The sequence below is a fragment of the Periplaneta americana genome, chromosome 16, assembly GCF_040183065.1.
Source record: "Periplaneta americana isolate PAMFEO1 chromosome 16, P.americana_PAMFEO1_priV1, whole genome shotgun sequence".
NCBI lineage: Eukaryota > Metazoa > Arthropoda > Insecta > Blattodea > Blattidae > Periplaneta > Periplaneta americana.
Window position 1 is genome coordinate 30897557 of NC_091132.1, and position 15959 is coordinate 30913515.

A 15959-nucleotide genomic window follows, 5' to 3' on the forward strand; every position below is an offset into this window, starting at 1 on the left:
ATATGTAAACAAATCATTTTACTAGGTATAGGAGGAGAGAAAAGTAGTGTATCCATTTATGTTGTAGGGAAATAAGATATTACGATTTTCAGTTTGATCATCACTTTTACGGAATTTATCAAAATACTGTAGAGTAGTAACATAAAAAAAACTCAACATTTCAGGCGGCTATGTTCGTTATGTAATGTCTACTTTATTTAGCATATTAATTATTGATGTTAACATACAATATAGAGAGTGCATTTAAATTGAGGGGTCATAAGTAAAGGGCTGTAAGTTCACTTAAGTTACTTTTGAGAAAATAGGGATTAAATATTTAAACTTTCGTAAAACCGGTGAAATTTTTATTTAAATTTTAATGTGTGATGCGATTAAAATATCCCTTTGCCACTAAAATTTTAGATGCTTCAGCTTACACTGGATGCACTTAACTCATGTTATTACAAATGTCACTAGCATTCCTTTGCTTCTAGCCACCTCAATTCAAAAAAAGCTAATCTGAATTTTTAAACAAGTTGCTGAAAATGGTTGCCGTTCATTACAATGCAGGCTTCAATTCTTTACGCATATTATTAAAAACATTTTGAATCATATCCTCTGAAATTGAATTTATCGTTTCTTCAATATAATTTTTTAGTACGATATTATTAATATAGGTTCTTTCTTCTATAGAAAACGCAACCATATTTCTGAAACACACTATACACTGCAATGTTTACTTCACTGCTTGAAGACTTCGAACGCAACAGCGGCCGTAAGTGACATTAGTGAAGGGGTGACATTAGTGCAAGGACATTAGTGAAGGGGTGAGAGTGAAGTACATTCAGAAATGCAGGTACAATAAAAATGCAAGTAAAAATAAAATGATGTCCCTGTATTGTTTCTACCACTGCCACCGGGTGCTTGCTCAATTCCAATGTAAATACATACATACATACATACATACATACATACATACATACATACATACATACATACATACATACATACATACATTACATCTCCCATCATATGCATAAATATATTTAAGGTCATTTTGATATCAATCCTCATATACAAACAGAAAGTATTTTTTATGCATGATTACACAAATTTTGTGTTGAAAGATATACTAATACAAATTTAACGTGTATCTTTAATTTGTTATAGAGTTGGCGACAAACAAGAAAGCGTTCTATATTGCGCTGTTGCCACGACAAGTTTCCCGAGATGCATTGCGGAGCACCACACTGACTTCATTAACTCTCCCCCTCCCAAACTCTTGCTGGATATGGAGTAACTTGCCAAACCACTTGGACGGCTCGCTGTCTATTTCAGAAGAAGAAGAATGTTAAAACCGCATTAGAACTTCATCCCTCAGTTACAAAACATGGAAGATTACTCAATCCACAGCGGGTTCTGGTGCAGCTCGTGCTAAGTGGTAACTTAGAATTTAGGATTTACTAATGTGCGGATTAATCCAATGATCTCTACGTCTACAAGTAGGGAAATACCACATATTACATATTGAGCGCTTCCTATGTGTGTATATGTATTTATGTATGTTTCTATCTCATTCAATTTTTCCTTCAAGTAATCTCTCTTTTTATTCCTGAGTGTACGACTTGCTTCCCGTCTTTCATAGAAATAATTATCTCTATTCTAAACGATTGGATCCTGTGAGAATTTCAATTTTGCCTGCTTCCTTCTATCTACTACAATGGAACAATCTTCATCAAACCATGGTTTCTTTTTCTTAGTTTCATGATAACCTATGCTCTGCTCAGCTGCAATTTTGACATTATCTCGGATATTGTCCCACACGCTATTAACATCTAACTCTTCCTCAGCTTCGTCAGCAGTTGCTAAAGCAGCAAACCTATTTGAAATTACAACCTGATAACGTTGCTTAGTTTCCTCGTCCTTTAATTTCAGAATATTGAATCTACTAATATTAGCTTGTTGCTCTACTCGCTTGGCTACTGATAGTCTTTCTCTTAATTCTCCAATTACCAAATAATGGTCAGAATTACAGTCTGCCCCCCTGAAAGTTCGAATGTCTACTATACTAGTGTGCCTTCTTTTATCTATCAAGATGTGATCTATCTGGTTATGTGTCATTCCGTCTGGAGAAGTCTACGTATTTTTATGTATATCCTTATGGGGGAATGTTGTACTCTTGACAATTAAAATTTTTGATGTGGCAAAGTTGACTAACCTAACTCCATTGTCATTACTACTTACGTGTAGGCTCTCTTTTTTTCCAGTTGTTGGTTTAAAAATATCCTCCCGTCCTACTTTAGCATTGAAATCCCCCAATAAAACTTTCATGTGTTCCAATTCCTCATAGAAGCTATCCTTTATATGGTCGTCTTTCTCTTCTGTAGGGGCGTGAGCATTTATAACTACGGTATCGCACCATATACCCTTAAGTACTAAATCCAGAAATGCATATGGAGTGTTAGTTGGGAGGCCGGAGGGCAAAAGACCTTTGGGGAGGCCGAGACGTAAATGGGAAGATAATATTAAAATGGATTTGAGGGAGGTAGGATATGTTGGTAGAGACTGGATTAATCTTCCTCAGGATAGGGACCAATGGCGGGCTTATGTGAGGGCGGCAATGAACCTCCGGGTTCCTTAAAAGCCAGTAAGTAAGTAAGTATGTATGTATGTATGTATGTGCTATGTATGTACAGTAGTGGCAAAAAAAACCGGAACCGATTCTTGTAGCTGATTTCAGAGCCTTGTTCACTCCAGAGCACGATAGACTGGTAACTAAGACTTTCGTGGTTCGAATCCTGCCTGGGAAGGAAACTTTTTTTTTGTTCCTTATTCAAATTTATTCCCAATACTTTTCGATTGCTGGTAAAATTTATGTTCTGGGAATAATAAGTTAATTAAGTAGTAAAATATCGCTGCAATCGAGAAGTATTGGGAATAAATTTGAACAAGGAACAAAAAGAAAAGTTTCCTTCCCAGGCAGGATTCGAACCATGAAAGTCTTAGTTACCAGTCTATCGTGCTCTGGAGTGAACAAGGCTCTGAAATCAGCTACAAGGGTCGGTCCGGTTTTTTTGCCACTACTGTACATATCAGGGGAGTACGCAAGGAGGGTTACGGGGTCTGAACTCGCCCTTGAACTTAAAAAAGAAATTACATATTTAGATTTGAATTTTTTTTATCCATAATCGTTTTTATTCCTCTAATTTTTCACTGCCAGAGTAACAAAATCTACATCGACATAAGACATTGTCCTACTGTCTCTCCTTCAATATAATCCCTGTGCTTGGTGCTGCGGTACTTTCGAATTATAACAATGCTATCTTTATTATAGAGAAACCTACCGCCTAGTACCGACCTTGTAATAAAATGAAACTAACAGAATATGAAATTTAACTTGTGAAACATATTGAAAAGGTTGTTTCAACAGTTCTGCAGTAAAAAATCCATTGAGCTATAGCCCATGAAGGGCCAAGACCGACCAGCCGGCTGCTGGCCTCACGTTCACATGCCGAAGCAGAGGTGGACGATCATCCAACCAGAATGGAGGTATCGTGTGGTTAGCACGATGATCCCTCAGCCGTCATAGCTGGTTTGCGAAGCCGAATTTTCGCTACCTATCGTAGCTCCCAAGTATATCACGATGCTGAGTGGGCACCGATCTCATACACTGGCCGAAATTTCATGAGAAAATTTCTTCCCCCGTGGAGATTCGAACCAGCCCGCATTCCGTAACGCGAATCTTAGGCAGGATGCCTTAAACCACGCGTCACGGAGCGGGACAACAGTCCTGCAGTGCAGATGTTAAATATTTGGCGCTGTCGATTTAAATCTCATTCACCCACTAGTTAGTTCACAGTATAGAGAACATACAGTCAGTAAAAAAGTCTCCGTACAACCTACCAATTTACTCTCTTTTACATAATAACATATGCATAAATAAAACAAAAACGTGCTGTTCCGTTTGTATAGATTAACCTGATGTGTACTAAAGGAATTATATAGAACAGTTTGAAAAATAAACAAACAAACTTGTGAATTACATTAAATGAAACTGAAAAACCAAAAACATAATAAAAAAAAGTCTCCATACACTACAGTTTATAGGCATTCAAATCACCAACCACTCTTCATTCGGTGGTTAGTTGACCTTCTTTTGTTTTTATAGCATCCCTCATGCATTAGGCATTGTTTGTACTAGTTTTCTTGTTTTCTCTGGCTCAATGTTGCCCCATTCCTCTAGAATATTTCCCTCAATTGTTGCTTGCTTCTTATCTTGTGTTTTTTCAGCCTTCGTTTCATTTCATCTCATAAATGTTCTATGGCGATCATATCGGGGAATTGGGGAGGAGTTTGGAGCTTTCTTTTTGTATTGTACAACAACCAGAGCTTCAATTTGAGGCAGTGTGTTTAGGGTCATTGTCTTGATAAAAGATAAATGTCTCACTGATGTTGAGTTTTTCAGCATTGTCGTGTAGGTTTTTCTTCAGGATGTTCAAATATTGTATCCAGTCTATAGTCCCGTCCACAAAAACCAAATTTCCCAAATCTGCAGCACTCATGCAGCCCAAACAAAACCTCTACCTCCTCCATGTTTTACAGTAGGGCACAAATTATTGCTCTGTAATTGTTCACTTGGCTTTCTCCATGCCATTGTCCTACCATCCGAACCACTGAAGATTATGACTGACTTCCAGAAGCCCTGCGGTTTGTTAACATGCTCCTTTGCGAAAGCAAATCTCTTCTGCTTGTTGGCGTTGCTCGCATAGGGCTTCTTTCGGGCAACTCAGCCATGGTAACCTCCTTCTTTTATGACATTTCCTATAGTCTGAGATACCACCTCTACCCCATAATCTTCTTTAACCATGGCCGCCAGTCTCTGTGCAATTACCTTTGAATTTTCTCTAACGGATCTCAATACTGCCCGTCTATGGTTGGATTCCAGTTTCTTGGATCGTCCTGATCGACTTTTACTAACAGTTATTTTGTGTCATTGTACCTTTGAAACATATATTGTACAGAAGAGGTTTTTTTTTTTTTTTTTTTACATTTTCTGCTATTTTTTAACGACTGTCCCTCCTTTCTCAACTTAACAATTAACTCTCTAATTGGTATTGATATTTCCATTGTAGTCACAAGTCTTCCGGCGTCTTACCTTACTACAGTCACAGGCAACTCTATACTGACTCTGTAGCTTTCTGAACAACAACAAACACAGGTATTCTTACACCAGTGCTGTCCGTACGGAGACTTTATGTACTCTCCTTTAGTTTTGAGTTGTGTTGTGTCGTGTTTACAAGAAAACGTACAGAGGTAACTGCGCCGTTTTCTGTAGGTATTAACCGCAAACAGACTATATTTCACGTAACGGTAAAATATATTTTTTACTATATATTTAATCAGATTTTTTCACAAATGTTAATATGTGAGCCTGGTGTACGGAAACATTTTTTAGTGACTGTATGTGGTTAGTTTGAATTTTGACTTTATTGTGAAACGTTCGTTTAACGTTTTGTGCAGTTAACAATTCATATTTCGATAGTACTCGTACTAAACTTTCAATTGCAGAATTTGCAGCATTTTCAATATCTGAATCCTCGTTTAAACTCATTTTAACAATGTTTGTTTATTTCTCCTAGTAGTGCTGTTCTTCTGTTATAAACAAAAACCTATCGTGTTCAAAACTAATAAAAATAATACAAATTGCTTTTGTTAAAAAAATATCAAAGTGGCTAAAACGTTGTACGATATACTTATCGCACTTCATATTATAATACCAAACGATGCTATATTGTAATATAGAACGTTACGTTACCCATATCATAAATAACTATCCCAATAACCCTAAACTTTGGAGGAAGCATTTACCGCAAAATTTTATTTATTGTCGTTGTAGCCTTTGAAATTTGCGTGTCGTATCTATCAGAAATATTGTTTGAGACTTGACTGGTGTAATTATTTATGAAAAACTTTAATACACGTGTAAACAGAAATTATTCGGGGCGCTAAAACGTTGCTTTCTGCTGGTTAGGAGTAAAAAGCAATGCTGTATCAGCGGTTTTATATTTATTTATAACGGTGTATCCAATTGCAGGAGTTGTAATTAAGTTATCACATTTTATTAAATACTGAACGGATCTGGAGCGATGTGATATAAAAGGGATGTGCGGGGAATCAATAACGCCAATTCCGGGCGGAATTTAATTACATTTTATCCGAGTTCTTTCTGTCTGAAGTTGAACGCGACAGAATTTCAATGCACTGTTGGGCAGGAACACTACGCAGAATTTAACTTTAGATTTTAATGTAATTTAGCGTGCGACCAGCAAGTCAGGTTAAGCGGTAAGAGACTGGGAGGAAAGATAGAGATTTGCAGCTGAGAAGAGGCAAGAAATGTTTACTTTCTTGTAGCAGTGGGCTATAAAGAAAAATTATTGTCGTAATTACGGCCCGAATTTGAAGGTAAAAAGCCTACTTTTTCAAACCTATTTTAAAAATTAACATAGTTTTTGTTCCAGGTTCTCGTAAGCCAAGTACGTGAATCCTATTCAACTTAAAAACTGCTAAATGGGATTTTAGAACCGAATAACGGCGTGTGTTGAACTAAGCAGGCAGAAGGCTGATCTCGAATTAAAAAGAAAGTGGAACTCGGCAAGTCATCAAAATTAATGGAATGCATTAAAGTGTGAACTCTTTATCTTAAAAACCCTTGAACGTATTATATATATACACAGAGTGGAAATGAAATAACCTCTTGCAGATTTTCAGAACGAATAGCTCATGTTGTATGTAACGAAAAACTGTAATACCACATTGGTCGAAAGTTAACAGTTTTTTTTTTCAACAGTAATCTCACTACAGGTTTTGATTTAGGGGAATATGGGGCAGGACGGGGTACAGCCTCTATCTTCCCAACAAGCAGTGCAATTTACCGAATTTTTTTTTAGAACTTCGTCAACTCATGTAAATATATCATCACACAACACTTACTGCCATTACTTGCATCTGTTGTATGTTATTCGGTTGCTGCATCATATTGTATCATTCATTTGCAACTTTAAAGTGTTCTCTTGTCACACGTAAGTAGAAATGAGATTTATATAGATAATCTATTTTAATGTCATATTATAGAGTGCTTACCTGGCTTTTAATTCCGAAACTTTCTTAAATTTCGTGCGTTATTTTTCCTGCCAATACCTCATAACTTAGAAATTGTGACTGTGGGGCAAAACGGGGTGGGGCATAACAGGCAGTACGTCCTGCCCCACGTCATATTTAATTAAATTTCACCTCCTGTAATGGGTTGTTCGTTCTGTTGTTTGTCAGAAGAAGTTTGGATTGGATGCGTATCATGTCTGAAATGGGCTCACAATTGTTGCGCAGGAGTAGACAGTGAAGACGAGGATGCCACGCACATTTTCGTATTTTGCGAATCACTTTTTCTCAAGTAAACTTGTAAAATGTTGTAGTATTCACACTTTCAGTATATAATTTTTGCCACTTTTGCCATTTAATTATTTAAAAAAATAGATACCCCATTTTGCCCCATACGTGGGTCAGAACGGGGCAAAACACACATTTCGAAAAACTAATTTATTTTAAGGTTATAATGACCGGATTTCACTCGAAGTGCATATTTTTTTACTTGTTTACAGTGTAATAAAAGCATATATGTCATAAAACCCATACATTTACATTATTTGATACCAAATAAAAACATTCAAACATTAACTACCCCGTCCTGCCCCATGTTCCCCTATCTAGAGAAAAATAAAAACTCGAGTGGGATTTAAGGGTATATGTACGTGAACGACCACAATTATTATCAGAAAATACACGTTCTAAATTTCTAAAATTTTATAAGGAAATGAACTCACAATTAGTAATATACTAGTGGCTTGTGCATCAAATGCTGCTAACTAAGTTCTTTAGACGTTAAAATAAAATTGTTTCAGATTTATTTTCAATGAAGAATACCATACATTTTGAAAGTTATTTGCTTCCATAATAATGAAACGTACTCCCTCTGAATGGTTTTTTTTAATACCAAATACATTTTCTTGAACCTATCTACTTTCAGTTTTTCAGTTTCAACGCGAAAATGCAAGTAACAATGTCAGGACGATCAGTGGGTTTTTCATGTGGGAGTAAAGCAATAGCTGTTTCAAGTTATTGTGGATTGTAGAAGAAAGTTAAAGTCAGGTTTGCTATGCTTTCGAACATTAGACATAGCATCTTGGTATAGCTGCTGCATGTAGAACTTGAAATGTAGAGAGTAAAATTATTTTATCCTGCTGAGAGATCTTGCTGAAATGATCGAGAGACTACAAAATTTTGTAGGCCTCTTATTTTATCAGTAATACCTTTTGGTTCTTTCTTAGGAACTGTAAATTTTGCGCTCTCTCGAGCCAATACTGAAATAGATATAAATATCTACATCACACCGCCATGAAATATGTGAAAAGGACCCAACCCCACTTGATTAATAACTATAAAAATATTTTACTTTTAATAACAATATTATCTTACGTAACGCCACTCGAGTAAATTATAGAAATGAAGATCTAATTTAAGATATTCTCTACATCTACTTATATAACCCCAAAACATTTCACTTTCATATCATTAATACAGCATTAATATGTATAATTAATGAAAAATAGTCACATCATGGCATTAACTATAATATTTCATTTCTAATGGTAATAATGTCATCACACCATCTCAAGGTTTGTAGATTTTAATATCCAATATTCAGCTATACTCAGAAAATTACACACCGCAAAATCAGACCTGCAAATTATGTTTAGTAAGTCTTGAAGTTTTTAATAACCAATTTAATTTGAAGTCTAAATATGTCAGATATTCTGCAGGTCATGGCCTTCGTGTAATAGCCTATCGTTTATTGTAGTGTAGTTTTATTTGAAATGCAATTAATTAGTTCTCAAAATTGACCGAAAGATGGATTTTGAAAAACAGGAAAATGATGTAGGAAAATTGACATTTCACTGAAAACTAATATTTTTCTGAAAAACTTTGGGTTCCAAGCTTCAAAATGAGGTGTCATTTATTGAAATCCGTTCAGCCATTTGCCGTAATTTCCACTACCAGTTCAAATTTTATATATATATATATATATATATATATATATATATATAGATAATAATAATAATAATAACAATAATAATAATAATAATAATAATAATAATAATTATTATTATTATTATTATTTATTCTGCCGAAGTTAGGGCCAATAGGTCTTCTCTTCCACAATACCAAAAATACAAATAAAAGTAAAATAGAAACAAAAAAATAAAATAAAAATTAATCTAATATAACAATCATGACGGAATTTAACAGTAACTAAACCTACAAAACAAGTAATGACAGATTAATTGTAACTGTTATAATGTATTTAGTATATAGAAAACTAATAAATTAGAGATAACGAAAGAGTTAATAATAGGCTTACACAACGAAAATTCTTATGAAAATTTATTAGATTGAAACACAAAGCACAATATCAACAATTCATTAATACTAGAATTCATGCAATAAAACACCATTTTTAGTTTAATTACAAATTGTGATCGGCAATTCCCAATGTTACTAGGTAAAGAATTTTCAGAGGCGAGGTGATGTTTCTTATGTTGAAAGAAGCGATGTATTTGTGATTACATAGAAGATCGTAATTTTTAACTTCTTCGGAATCCGTTTGGCCTAATATCAATGATTTTTATTTCAGTAGGTTATTTTACGACACATTATCAACATCTTAGGTTGTTTAGCGTCTGAATGAGATGAAGGTGATAATGTCAGTGAAATGAGTCCGGGATCCAACACCGAAAGTTACCCAGCATTTGTTCATATTGGGTGGAGGGAAAGCCCCGGAAAAAACCTCAACCAGGTAACTTGCCCCGACCGGGAATCGAACCCGGACCACCTGGTTTCGCGGCTAGACGCTCTAATCAATGATTATCCGGATCTCTTGTTGAGGATAAATGTATAGAAATTAAATCACTCATGTTACGGGAGTTTATTTAAAGCGACTATTACACTCTTACTACGTCATACTACTTTTGACCAATAAAACGGTACGAAAGGACGTATTTCAACCAATCATGGCTGCTTATTGCACAATTTTATCGCGTCCCTAGCATTTGTTTAATTTTATCGCGTCCCTAGCATTTGTTTCTTTGTTTGCCAACATTTGAAACTGCGCTGGTCTGGACGTCAAAAATATATATAAAATTACAAACCACTCCAGTCGATGCACAGCAGTTTCAAATATGACTCGCATTGGCATTCAAGAACAAGAATTAATAAAAATCACTGATCATACCTATGCATCTCCTGAAATCCGATTTACAAATAAATGAAGAGCACCATTCGGAAATCCTGAATAAGTTGAATACACCATGTAGGCCTAAATCAACGAGTTCCACTTCTATTACGCACACGTCCAATATAACATCAACTGAACCACCAACCACATTCAAATTTGAAAATTGTACATTCAATAATTATTCCTTTTAAAATTATTCATTCGGAAATTCTGGGTAAGTTGAATACACCATGTAGGCCTAAATCAACGAGTTCCACTTCTATTACGCACACGTCCAATATAACATCAATTGAACCACCAACCACATTCAAATTTGAAAATTGTACATTCAATAATTATTATTCCTTTTAAAATTATTCATGTTTATTTTTTATGTCATCGTCGTAAATTAAAACTTTTCTAACACTTGTGTATATTAGTTAGGTTATGCTATAGCTTCTGCTCTGAGAGGATAAAAAGAACTTCTGCTATATGATATTATGGATAGTCACGTATCAGAGATTGTTTAATATTAAGATTTATTGAATAGTAATTATTACAGTGTCTGTATAAAGACACTACTGCCATCTAGCATGCATCTAGCGTAATATTTGTGATGTTGAGATGGTACAATAATACATTTGAAGACAGTTGTATTTTCGTAAGTCAATTAATATTTTATTGTATTGGAGTACTTCGTTACTTCTAATCTTTATATACTTTCTTCTAATCGTGTAATAGTCAATTAAATCCCACTCGAGTTTTTTCTCTAGATAAATCAAAACGTCTAGTGAGATTACTGTTGATAAAATTCTTTCTGTCAGCAATATAACATTAAGATTTTATTACATTTAAATAAAACATTTTATTCTTGGTTTAAACATTTCTTTTTCTGTTTTTCATTGTTACGATCTTTCGACCTGTTCCTTCCTCAGAACCATATTTTCCTTGGTAGATATACATCCTTTTGGACTGTTGGTCAATTCCGTGCTTCTAATTTTCGCATTCTTGCCACACGCTCTATATCCAAGCAACTTCTTCACCTCTCTCTCTCTCTCTCTCTCTCTCTTTTCTATTACTATATTTATTGAGAGATTTTAATTTCTGAATTAATTATTTTATATTCGCTTCATTTTTATAAACAGCTCCAAGGCATTCTTTCAAAGCAATCTATTCATCTCTGTTTTGAATCGTTTTTGTAGTTATAGGGAATGTTTCCAATTAATTTCTCAATTTATTTGTAAACGTTGTTTCTCTTGGAAAATTTTCCCAGATCTGTCTGTTTTGATCTATTTTTATATTTATACAACATATACTCACTTAATTTATTATTTCGTCTGTGTATATTGTTTTAGGGTATTATTTACAACGAACTTCTCCAGATATCTGTTGATCTATTTTATATAGAATATATTCATTTTCCGATTTCAATTTTGTACACCGAAATGGCATTCCTTCAAGGAATTCCTCTATGTCAATTTTTATATTTATGGTAGGGCGTTTTATAGCACTGTTTCCGAGAAAGATTTGATCAATTTTTTTTATACATGCAGAAATTGTATTCAATTTTCGATTTCACTTGTGATCATCGTTCACAACATCCTTTCCAAAGGAATTCCATCAGATTTCTATGTTTATCTTTTTTTAGTATTTATAGAGAATATAAACAAATAATTTCATTTTACATTAATTGTGTACATAGTTATATGGTATTCTTTCCAAGTAATGTTTTCAAATGATGTCTACCTATTTTTAAATTTATAGAAAATATAGACAACAGTTCACATTTCATTTGTACACAAACTTTCACGACATTATTTGCAAAGAGTTTCTCCATATGTTTGTGTTTATCTATTTTTACAATTATAGAGAATACGGTATACACAAATAATATAATTTACATTTCATTTGTACACAACCTATAACATTTTGCTTCTGCAAGAATTTCTAAAGATGCTTGTATTGATCTATTTTAACATTTGTAGAGAAAATACACAAATTATTTCATATTTAGTCTGTGCACAACCTTCAAGACATGTTTTGCAAGGACTTGCTTCACATGTCCTTGTTTATCTATTCTTGAATTTTAAAGGATATCGACAAATAATTTCCTATCTCTTTTGTGTACACCAACTTTACGATATTTCTTCCAAGGAATTTCTCCATAAATTTGTGCTTACCTATTTTTGTATTTATAGGGAATAAGGGCAAAATTAATTTCTAGTTTCATTTGCGTCCAATATTTTACGACATTCTTTCCAAGGAATTTCTTTAGATGTCTGTGTTTATCTATTTTTGTAATTTATACGGAATATCGATTGTGATGAATAGCAACTTCGTATATATATAAAAAAAAAAAAATTCAATTTTACAGGAGAGCAAAAAAAAAAAAAAAAAACATTTTAATATCTTGAAAACGAACAAATGTCTAACATAAAATGCTATTTAAAACTTTTCTTAAGAAGTTTTGTCCATACTTTGACGTAAGATGTACTCACAGAAGATTCGGTAAAATTTCCTTGGTAGAAATCAAGTGAACTCTTATTTCGTTCACTTTTTTGACATAGGGGAGAGTCGGGTAGTATCGGACATCGGGTAATATCGGACAGTGAGTTTCTTTCATCTACCACACGATGATAGCACCTGATTGACATGGTTACGTTTCTTTGATGTCGCATAGAGAAACGTAACCATGTCATTTAGGTACTACCATATGGTGGTATATGAAAGAAACGCACTGTCCGATATTACCCGATGTCCGATACTACCCGACTCTCCCCTACGAAGTTGCTGTTCAGTACCATCGATATGCAGAAATAATTTCATATTTTATCTGCCCACATTATTTTACGACTGTCTTTATCAAGGCATTTCTTCAAATTACTGTGTTTATATAATTTTTATTTGTAGTAGAGAATATGAACAAATAATTTCATATTTCATTTATGTACACTGTTTTACGGAATTCTTTTGAAAGATTTTGTACATTTAAAGAGAATATGGGGAAATTTTATACTTCACTCATGTAGATTGTTTTACAGCACTCTTTCCAAGAATTATCTTGAGATGTCTCTGTTTATTTAATATAGCAATTATACAGAATACGTATTATAAATTATATCATATTTCATTTTACGGGATTATTCCGAGGAATTTTCAGATGCCTCTGTTTACTTATGTTTGCATTTATGAAGAATGTAAAGAAATGGTTTCGTATTACACTTTTTGAACATTCTTTTATAGCTGTCCTTCCAAAAGAATTTCATAAAATGTCTCTGTTATCTAGTTTTGCATTTATGGGTAATGTAAACAATCATTTCGGAATATGTATTATGTCTTTCTCGTGTTAAATTTTACCGTACCTGGTTAACATGTTTCGGCGCCTTTCGTTTTGTTTCCAGTGGGGGTGTATTTGTGTAGTGTAATGTGGAGTCAAAGAGTGAGTGTATTCTGAAATTGAGTTGTGTGTTGAGAATTTCATTTGGATGTGTTTTTGTGTGTCTGTATATTTCGTATTGTTCTAGTGTGTTTAGTTGCTGGCTTTTTGGTTGGATGTGTAGAATTTCCATGTCTATGTTTATGTTTCTGTAGGTGTGGTTAGCATTTGTGTTGTGTTCTGCATATGTGGAAGTGTTTTGTAATTCTGTTATGGCTGTGATGTGTTCTTTGTAACGTGTTTGAAATGATCTGCCTGTCTGTCCTATGTAGAAGTTGTTGCAGGTGTTACATTTGAGTTTGTATACGCCTGTGCGGTTGTATTTGGTTGTTTATGTGTTGGGATGTTTTTGTAGAGTATTATTTTGTTCTGTATGCGATGTTGTAATTTTATTTCTTGAATGAGGTTGCAATCTTGTGTGGTGTGTTTTTGTTTTCGTATGTTAGTGTGATGAATTTTTTGTGTCCTTGTGTTTGTGTTGTATTCTTATGTTTTTTGTGATTATGTTTTGTCTTTCGTATTATGTTGTCTATTATGTTCGGATTGTATCATTTTCTTGTGATATGTATTTGATTGTGTTCAGCTCTTCTTTGTAATCTTGTTGGTTCATTGGTATGTTGAGTAGTCTGTGTACCATTGTTCTGAATTCAGCTTGTTTGTGTTGTGTTAAGCGATTGGATGTGTTATGTATGTGTGTTGTTGTTGTTATTGTTGTTGTGGGTTTTCAAGACTTTTAATGTGTGTTTGTTGTCGACTTTTGTTATTGTGATGTCTAGAAAATTTATCGATTTGTTGTTTTCAATTTATAATGTGTAGTGTAGCTTTGGGTGTATTTTGTTTGTGTTTTTTGTTTATGTTGTTTTGTGCGAGATCGTGTGTATTTGCTTGTTTTCCGCACAGAACCAATAAGCGATAAGTGTGAAATACCACATTCAGTATTCCCAACCTAACACACATAACAATTTTCCTCTTCTTACCGCTTAAGCGCGACATTCATTTTACTGCTTTAGGCTTTTAACATATTATTTTTAGAGACGTTTAACATAGATATAATTATAAATTGGAAACTTATCACTGCAATTTCACCTAAATTGCAATGTTAATTATTGTTTTTAAATATTTGCAAAAATTAAGTAAAGTCTACTACTCCACGAAACTTATTGAATTCCTGATACAAGTAACATTAATGAAGCCGTGAAAAAATCAACAACATTCCAGATCCTGATGTTATTACTGCAATATGTTATATAAATAATATTGTTAAAATATTAAAATGAAAAATAAATCATTACATAACCTTACCGTTTGTTTTAAGTTCGCATTTATAGACTGGGGGAAAAAAAGACAGCCGTATGTCACGGCCTGCAGGAGTATAGTAAACACAGAAAACATTTTATAGCAACATTGTTGAAGAAAGATATTTTGGTTTTCCGAAGTTGCCGTCATTAAACAGAAACCAAGATGGAGATTTCATTTCAACTAATTAGAAATTCGTCTTTCAGGTATGTAATAAACGATCTTCGCACAAAATAATGTACGATACACGAGCAGTATGTTTGTTTCATGTTCTCGGAAATTAAAAAAGCTCAACTACGTTTCGCTTTTTCAGTCTTTTCCTCGAACATGAAAAGGTCAACATACCGCTCTTGTAACGTATATTACTATTGTATAATCAAGATGTAAACAATTAATTTCATATTTCATTTGTGTACAATGTATTTCGGTATTCATTCCGAGAAATTCCTCGAGATTTTTCTGCTTCATCTATTTTTGTGTTCATAGAGAATATGTACAATTAATTTCTGATTTCACCATCTTATATTCTGTCAATTCAAATACAGACCTTTACAGCTTTCAGACATTTCAGTCCCGCTGTTTGAACTATTCTTAATCTTTTCTTGTGATATTATCCAAGATTCAAATCGACACTCAAAGATGGACACTACCATTATCTGGCAGAACACGAATTGTATCCTCGCGTACTTTTTAATTGGGCTCCCAGAAAATTACACTATGCACTGTATGATAACTAGGGGCCGGATATTGATGAAAAGTCATCATCGTGTTTTTCATATTAGGACGATGCCTAGTAATACAGAAATTCTTTCTATGTTAATATCAACGTAAAAAACTAATTTCTTATATTGCATTTTTTAAATTTTTTCTTGAAATATTAGGTCATTTTTATATTTTTTCGGCATTTTTCGTTATTTTTAATAC